The sequence below is a fragment of the Xenopus tropicalis genome, chromosome 4 (genome assembly GCF_000004195.4).
Source record: "Xenopus tropicalis strain Nigerian chromosome 4, UCB_Xtro_10.0, whole genome shotgun sequence".
Lineage (NCBI taxonomy): Eukaryota > Metazoa > Chordata > Amphibia > Anura > Pipidae > Xenopus > Xenopus tropicalis.
The window spans coordinates 79,865,367-79,874,653 of record NC_030680.2 but is presented as its reverse complement, the minus strand read 5'-3'; positions in this window follow the sequence as shown (position 1 = coordinate 79,874,653).

The window sequence follows — 9,287 nt, the reverse complement described above, 5'->3', positions numbered from 1 at the left end:
TTCACCCCACAGCATCCAATCACTCCACCTTGCCCAGACATAGCCAGTAATACACTAAGGTTTCACATAAACTGCTAACAAGACAGAATTTATCTGCAATGTCTGAATAAAATTGATAGTAAATATATACAAATGACAGGGATATGTGTAAATTCATTTATTTAAATTAAAGAAACCCCCCCACACTGGAGACAAATTCTTATACTGAAAGCTTGCATCTCCAAACTTGAATTCACTGTGTTCGAACTCATTCAGCCTTGGGATGTGGATCTTGCTTAGTATAGCACATTTTTAAGAGCGTTCTGTGGCCACCAAAAAAAATACCGTCAAATACCGTGACACCGATATAATTTTGAAAAATACCGTGATATAAATTTTTGGTCATACCGCCCAGCACTATACTCTTTTATTATCTTGAAGAACAAGGAAATCATTTTTAAAAATGTATTTAAGTAATTCAGAGCTTTCTGGATAACAGGTTCCCAGATAACGGAAAGAGGGGGCCACATTGCTAGTACAGAGTCAAAAATCCGATTTAAAGCTACCAGGAGTGGCTTCTTGCAGGCTTATGGCAGCAGCGCCCCTGTCTTCAGGATATCCAGCTATTGCTGATCTGCAACTGCTTTCAGTCTCTTACTGCCATTGGCATTGGTCTGATATCTAGTGGGCTCTCATAGTTATATCACAAGCATCAGGGATGTGTATCAATTGACTTTTTATTGCCAGTGGAAAGAAACAGATTTTTCCTGTGACAGTTGCTTTCAGCTGCCACAGACAGCTCAGTTCCACTAACTGTGGCAGGGACAATCAGCCATAATTAAGGCAGGCAATTTTATAGCTGGTATCAAAATGCAAAAAGAGGATTGGTGGGGAAAGGTAAATGTAGCCACTGAAAAAGTCAAAAAGGCTATACAGCCAACCCGGACTTTGGGTGAAGTGACTTGTCCAACATCACAGGGTACAGCCAGCGGCCAAGGGTGGAATTGAACCCGCGTCTCAGTGGGGGTTGACCCTACTGAGGGCGGACTCCCTACCACTCGGCTACCTGGGACCTCCCGAGTATAAGAGGATCTATTCGTTCTCTTGTCTTAGATATGACGGTGATGTCGTCACTGTGTGAAGGAAACATGCAGGGTTAAAGCCGGCTGCACCAAGACCTGTATGAGTAGGGGGACTGTTACATAAGCAGAGAGAATGAATCTGCAAACTGTGCTGCACTATTCATAACATAAAAATAGGCACAACATCGATTTGAAAAGTGTTTGACCTGAAAGCAGGTGCCTGTATGGCTATTCCAGCTGGACCCAATAAAGCCCTATGTGGGTTATATGAGAGACTTTCCATACAAGGCTGGCTGGCCACTCTTATATCATGTATACTAACTGTATAAGCACATCGTTCCACAGTCTTTAAATGTTGATTGCATCAATGTTTTAAACAGATTTTGTGTCTGTATGTCTATGTATATCCAATAATATATACGTAATTTTTATTACTTTTACTTGCATTATATTTTACATTTTGGTCCCAAAGCGGAAACAAAAACTTGGGCTATATTGCAACAATATTTATTTTTGATTATTAAAAGGAGTGTAAGTCGTTTTTTACACACACCTATATTACACCTAAGTATTTGTACTTATGTTACACCTGTCAGCGGCAAGGCTTTTACTGTAAATAAGTATGATTCTATTATAGGCACATATATTGTAGTGTCACCCACTGTGACCTACAGCACTTATACTGTATTTGCCTATTTGTGTCTGTAAGTTACCCTCCCATATAGATTGTAAGCTCTACGGGGCAGGGACCTCCATCCTCTTATGCCTTTGACTCTTAACTTATTGCAACTGTATCTCGTATTTATTTGTATTTATTATTATACTTTGTATTTATCTATTATTATATTAATAACCCCCTGTTTGTATTAATGTATTCTACTGTACAGCGCTGCGTACATAAGTAGCGCTTTATAAATAAAGATATACATACATACATAGAGTAACCTAGTGCATAAACTTGAGCGCAGAAGTAGAAGTTACATCGGTCATTAACACAGCTCTCCTTACCAAGCCTTTGCCTACCCTGCCACAGACAATCTAATGTGGTGTTGTGCACAGTTTATAGATTTTGCCTTTAATAATTAATTTAAAATTAATAAATTAAATGTTCTGTGCAACACCCAGGTACAGTTCTCTGACTTCAAATATTTTCCATCCAGACAGGCACTCAGACCAGCAATAAAGTTTTTGCCTATGAACTTTGTTCTTTGCAATCCAAAAAAGAATGACTTTGGCCAATGAACCCTTTACATAAAAGTTATTATTTATTATAGATATTGCCTTGTCACTGGCCTGATGTTGCGTCGAGTGCGTGTTTTCAGTCGCCTCAGTGCAGAACGTGTCCTGGGAGCGCAGAAGGCCCGTCACAGATATCTGCATAGGCGGAGGGTGACTTTTTTGTTTGGGGAGGCTAAAGATGGCCCATACACAGACTTACCTACAGCTAATGTGACACTTAGTGGATTCACTGCTGGCATAAAAAGTTAACCTCCCAACACCTCTTGCTGTTCCTACTGACTCCCAGGGATACTGTACAAAAGTGCGGGGGGGGGGGGGTGCTTTTTTTTACCCTAAAATGTTTAGGATGTAAAAGTATTCATACATGCACTTCTGTTAGGGGATCTGCAAACATTTGTGTTTGTGATCAGTTAGCTTAAAGGGGTAGTTCGCATTCAAATTCACTTTTATTTTTAATGGTTTTTCAGTTATTTAGCTTTTTGTTCAGCAGCTCTCCATTTGGTATTTCAGCAGCTATCTGGTTGCTAGGGTCTTATTTACCCTAACAACCAGGTAGTGGTTTAAACAAGAGATGGGAATATGAATAGTTAAGGGGCCTACTTGGAAAAATAAGTAATACAAAATTATAATAATAATAATATTGTAGCCTCACAGAGCAATATTTTTTGGCCCCCATTTGAAATCTGTATAGAGGCAGAAGAGAGGCAAATTATTCAAAAAAATTAATTAGGAAGACCAATTGCAAAGTTGCTAGGAATAGGCCATTTTATAACATACTAAAGGTTAACTTAAAAGTGAACCACCCCTTTAGATGTGTTTATGTTAGTTTTATAGCAAGAAAGGCAGTGGGTACTGACTCCGCTTTATATACAGTGAGACGCAGTCCTTATTTACAAAACCAGCACATTATATACAGTGAGAAGCAGTGGGTACTGATGGCAGATATAGTGCCAGGGCCTGAATAACACTGGCACTGATACACAACATTGGCTCCACTGTAACTAACTAGAAATGAACAAAACAATGACAAAAAAAAAATAGTAAGTGCAAAAAACAACAAATATATAAACACACAATGGGCTTTTTCAGAGGGAAAGAGTTAACTTATCCTCCATCTGTTAGGGTAGGGGATAGATTATAAATTATTATAGATGTCAGGTCAGGAAAAAAAAATTTAATGTCAGCTAGTGATTCTTTAGAACTGTATAGTACCTGTGTATAGTGCCTTGGTATAGTGCCTGTGTATAGTGCCTGTGTATAGTGCCTGTGTATAGTACCTGTGGGATGAAAACTGCAGCAAAAGTTGAGAGTTGGTTCTTAGGTAAAGTTACAGCTGCAGATTCTTCTTTTCAGTCTTCATTTCTGTTTCCAGTTTGCAAAATCTCCCAATCCCTGTGTGCATCTGTGCTCTGATTGGTCAATTTTACTGTCTGTCAAGAAAGCTGTGCTCTGATTGGAGAATCCACAAGAAGAAAGATCCAATCGGAGCACAGCAAAACGGGCTTGCAAGGAACAAATTTCCAGCTCAGTGCAGAAACGGAGTAAGGATTTTTTTTTTGTTTTTTTAATGTGCCAAGCAGGTTTGGGGAGGCTTAGCCTCCCCTAGCCTTATGGAAAATCCGCCTATGCAAGTAGGAGTTAATATTCGCACAGACTAATGCGATATTTAGTGCGTTTACTGCTTCAAATGTGTTTGTGAATCATGCGTTAGTACTATTTCTATTTGCTAATTAACGCAATGCGAGGTAAAAAAAATTTTTGCGCATGCGGTATGCGTCTTAACACATGCGGAATGACTTTGATGAATCGGGACTTAATTATCGCGTGCTTTTTAATGTAAAAACGTATGCGATAAGCGTTATCGCCCTTTAGTGAATCGGCCCCCATGTGTTATTTTATTGCTTATATTTAGATTTCTTAGATTGCTTACCTTTCACTTATTGAATGGGTAAGAGACTTGATAGAAGTTTTGACTGATTTTGACAGATTTTACCGACCCATACCAGAACATTATACTTGATAAATCTATCAAATATCTTATATCATCATTCATGCACAATTAATTGTGGCCATTAAAAACCACATTAAAAATATGCTTATTTAGTGCTTTAAACCTTACTCACAGGACATATTATCATAACACAGTATTTGGGTTGCATGTAAGGTACTGGACCATCAAGTTTGCGTTTTCAACATAGCACTAAAATATTCAGATTTGCATCTTTCCATCTATAAAACTAACTTCCAAGGAAAAGTTTGAGCTTTCCAAAGTTTCTGGTATGTGGTGTCATCTCCAGATGCTTTGCAAATGCTTTCAACATCTACTTGGCTAGTAACCAATCAGCAAATGACATGTAGTGGTCAGCTTTTTAAAAACAAACCTTTGATTGGTTGCTATGGATTATTAGACCGGGACAAACATTTTTTATTATATTCCTCTGACTACATATTACTTTTGTTTTTGTAACCTACAAAAATTCATTAGACAAGATTTGGGTTGCATGCAACAAATATAAGTCATATTACTAGATTTGGACAAACATATTTGTTGCATTCAACCCAAATATGGTCTTATGAATTTTTGTAGGTTACAAAAACAATAGTGATATTTAGTCAAAGGAATGTAATACAATGTGTTTGTCCAAGCCTAGTAATTTGATATAATCTTCTAGATGTGATCTCTAAGTTTACATCTTTAATGTAGCATTAACATTTATCTTTCCATCCATAAAACTATTTTCCAAGAAAAGGTTTGGGCTTCCTCACATTTCTGGTACGTGGTGTCATCTCCAGATGCTTTGCAAATGCTTTCAACGTCCACATTCTGGTTTGTGATAGTCTTTATATTATACCTGTCACTTATAATGTGTACACAAAGATACTTGCATTTGCATTTGAGCTGCAGAATATTCTGGTTATGCTTATCACAGGGAGGTTGGTCCTTGAATCCCTGGGATGTCCTAATAAAAATGAGATGTTCCACAGACCATACAGGTTCTTGCTTAAGGAGTACAAAAGTAGATGCAATTCATCTAGCTTTCATCTAGCATTATAATCTACAGTTAAATTCAGCTTTGAGTGCTAAAAGAGAAGTGAAGCTCAAGTTCATTTCAAGGTTCAGTTCTAACTGAAAATAACTAAATGCCTAAAGGATTGTTTATTGCTCAGTAGATTTGTAATTAATCGCCTACCAGGTGCTGTAGATCTACAACTTGCAGCATTTTATAATACTGATAACACTCATGACTGGGGTGTATAAATAAAAAGCAGCTGATACCTGAGTTGGGTATCATCAAACTAAGAAATGCACAATCCTACAATCTCACATTAAAGGAAAACTATACCCAAAAACAATGTAGGTCTCTATAAAAATATATTGCATAAACAAGCTGTAAAACCCTGCTTCATCTAAATAAACCATTTTAATAAAAAATAGGTGTTTTAGTAGTATGTGCTATTGGGTAATCCTAAATCAAAAATAGCAATTTTAATAATTAAGGGCTGCCTTGTGGGATCATAGGATCCACAGTGCACACAAACAAGCCAAGCACACGTACATGCTAGGCCACATCAGCCAATGAATGGACAGAGTTCTGCCTTTTGCTTCCACACTTCTTTGTGTTACAGTTAGAGCTGCATTATTTCTGGTCTTGTGATCTCTGAGGGAGCACACAGCCCATCACTAAATGGTGGGTCAAGGGAAAGGATGTTAGGGCGAAAACACATGGGGCGATTAATCCACGAAACGAAAATGAGTGAGCGATTTGTCGCAGCAATTAGTTGGCGCGACTGCGTTAATTAAAAGTCGCACTGACTAATCGCCCCGTGTGTCTTCGCCCTATATATATGTTCCAGTTTGGTGAAATTCTTTAATAGGTCACTTAAACATAATATAAACTCTCCACTGATAAAGCAATCATTTTGGGGGTATTATAAGCCCCAGAATACCCTGCTAGAGTTTAAATGTATTCCTCTTGATTTGTTTGCTTTGTCAATTAACTACTGGCAAAATCTGCTTTGCGGAAGATACCTTGCCTTAACATTGTATGTTAAACAATACTATACACAAAAAGCAGGGTGGTGCCCATGGCAGCAAAGTCACATTGGCATGTTGCATAATGACACACCACTACATGATGTCAAAATAAATAGACGCCTGTGACCAGGGGTCAATGTCTGAATATAGGAACCTGAAAAAGGCAGAGCAGGCCTTGACAGCTAGACATTTTGTCTGTAGACTCTACAGAAAGTTATAATAAAACTATATCTGATCTAGGTGCTGTTTAAACCTATCACAATTCAACAAGAATTTATTATTTGTGCCTGTAAAAAATACATTAAACATTAATAATGATTCTGGAGTGTGACGCATGTTCATGTGCAGCGGTTCTTTTTCTTGCTTTTTTATTTGTTAACTTAAGTCTGCTGCTATTTAACCCAAGAAATATTTTAAACATGTAGGGATCCCCAAAATTGGCCCCCATGAGGGTTCCTGTTTAGACAGGCACTAGAGGGTGGCCTCATGGGATTTGGACACCTAAAGGTGGTCCTAGATGTTTATGTGCTAAAAGGGAGTTTCCCTGCAAGTTAAAGGAAAAGTAACACTAAAAATTTTTAACTAAAAAATCTATTCTACCCCCAATAATTGCCCTATACTGAAAACCATTTGTTATTTTGAATGCTTTAGAAGAAAATACCTAGCCTAGCCTGACTCCTTCCTATACAGAAGTCAGGCTAGGCTCGATCAATCGACAGGTTCATGCATCTCCTGATACTTTCCCCGGCATTGCCGTATTGCCTTTGTTCAAATGACAGGAAGCCAAGTTTTTTACAGGTATTTTCTACTAAAGCATTCAAAATAACCAATGGTTTTCAGGATAGGGCAATTATTGGGGGAGGGTAGAATAGATTTTTAGTGTTACTTTTCCTTTAACAGCAACCACTAGTTAACAATTTAAGTAATAGGTCGCTCTAGGAGTGACATGTAGTTATTATCTAGAAAGGGCAGACATTGCCCCTCCAGGTGATAATGGGGTTAAGACCCCCCAGCAATCCATCAGCTGGAGATCAGGGCCCAAAGTGTCTAGTCAAGTGGATTAAGCCACTGCTAGAGGGAGATTCCTAATCTGAGGGTACCTAGGCGTGAGTACCGAGGTGAGTCCTTGTGGTGGGTCAGCCTGGCGTGAGTACCGGGGAGAGCCCTAAGAGAGGGTCTTCCGGCGAGAGTACCGGGGGGAGCACCTAGATAGAATCACTTGGCGGGAGTATCGTGGGTAACCCAACAGGAGAGAGGTTCTCTAAGAGTGAAGTTAAGGAGACAGTGCCCTGATGAATGTGTTCCACTCCTGGAGAGGTCCTGCCCTGAATAAAGAGATTCACCTGGTTCACTATAACCTCTTGTGTCTGGCTCCTTCATATACTGTACAACGGATCACCTACTGGCCGGTAAGCAACTACCCCAAGGGAGGTGCAAGGTGCAGGGAGTTGTGTGGAGTTCCAGTCAAGGAGTAATGTATAATATCAAGTTCCCAGGGTGGGAATTATAGTCCCACAGTATCACCCCTGGGTGGAGGCATGCCATTGAACTGTACAGCAACTGTCCCCCATAGTAAGCGGGGGCTCAGGACTCCTGTAGCGCCAAAGTATAAGTGTAGCACTGCCAACTAAAATGGGCTACAAACATAATAAATGTTAAGGCTGGATTGATCCAGTTAATGACTGATTTATTTAATGACACGATGGCTTTCAAGGTCATGCATACATTTTTCAATGTTTATAGTGAGAGCTCTTTAAACATTAGATAGTCAAGAACTGATTAGAATACTACATCCTGTTACCATGGGAGCTGGACTGTGTAATATGCACAAATATGCTTAAAGGATTGTTTTTTTTTTTGCACTGGAGTATATATTTGCAGAGAATTTGCTATGGTTAGACTGATTTGGGCTCAGCTCAGTCCATTGTAGATTTAAAATGTATAGGGCAGATGTTTGTGTATGAAGTAAATTCAGCACTGATAGGATTAATGAGGTGCAGTCAATCACATACAAAGCTAGCCTGAATGTTTGATGTAGGTATTAAATCTCGGGCAGACCATATCAAACGTTTACAAAAAACGTGCTTGACCTTCGGATCTTACTTGTGCCTGAAATTGCGCAATTAAATCTCTGTCTCTCTTTTTATGATTTCACTGTAAAGGGACTTCTTGTGGCCTCTTGTATTTTAGGTGAGTTAAATAAAGATTATCTTTTCCTTAGAAGGTTCAATTAAAATGTGCTGTAAAGCATATTCTAAATTGGGGGAGGTTTATTGTATAACTGATTTAAAAAAGGAATATACAGTACAGGTATAGGACCCATTATCCAGAATGCCCGGGACCAAGGGTATTCTGGATAAGGGGTCTTTCCGTAATTTGGATCTTCATGCCTTAAGTCTATTAAAAAATCAATAAAACATTAATTCAACTCAATAAGATTATTTTGCATCCATTAAGGAATAATTATATCTTAGTTTGGATCAAATACAAAGTACTGTTTTATTTTTACAGAGAAAAAGGAAATCAATTTTTAAAATCTGAATTATTTGCTTATAATGGAGTCCATGGGAGTAAAGCTTTCCGTAATTCGGAGCTTTCTGGATATCGGGTTTCCGGATAAGAGATCCCATACCTGTACTAGGTGCTTCATTCAAGTTATTTTATTTTCAAAGATAACTATCTTCTGTGCCGCACAGATCAGACAACAGTACTGTTGTGTTGCTGGCCTTTTGGAAAAGTGTCTGGTATCCAGATTTCAAATTTTCTTTACAACCAGTTCGAACAAACCCAATTCCAGAAATGACAGACCCCCTCTTGTTAATCAACTAAAAGCATTTTATAACAGAAGTATTTTGTAAAACAAATGCTTGCTGTACTTTGAAGTAATATGTATGCACACGTGCATTTTGTTGGTTTCATTTATTTATTGCTTACAATTTTCTTTGAACTAA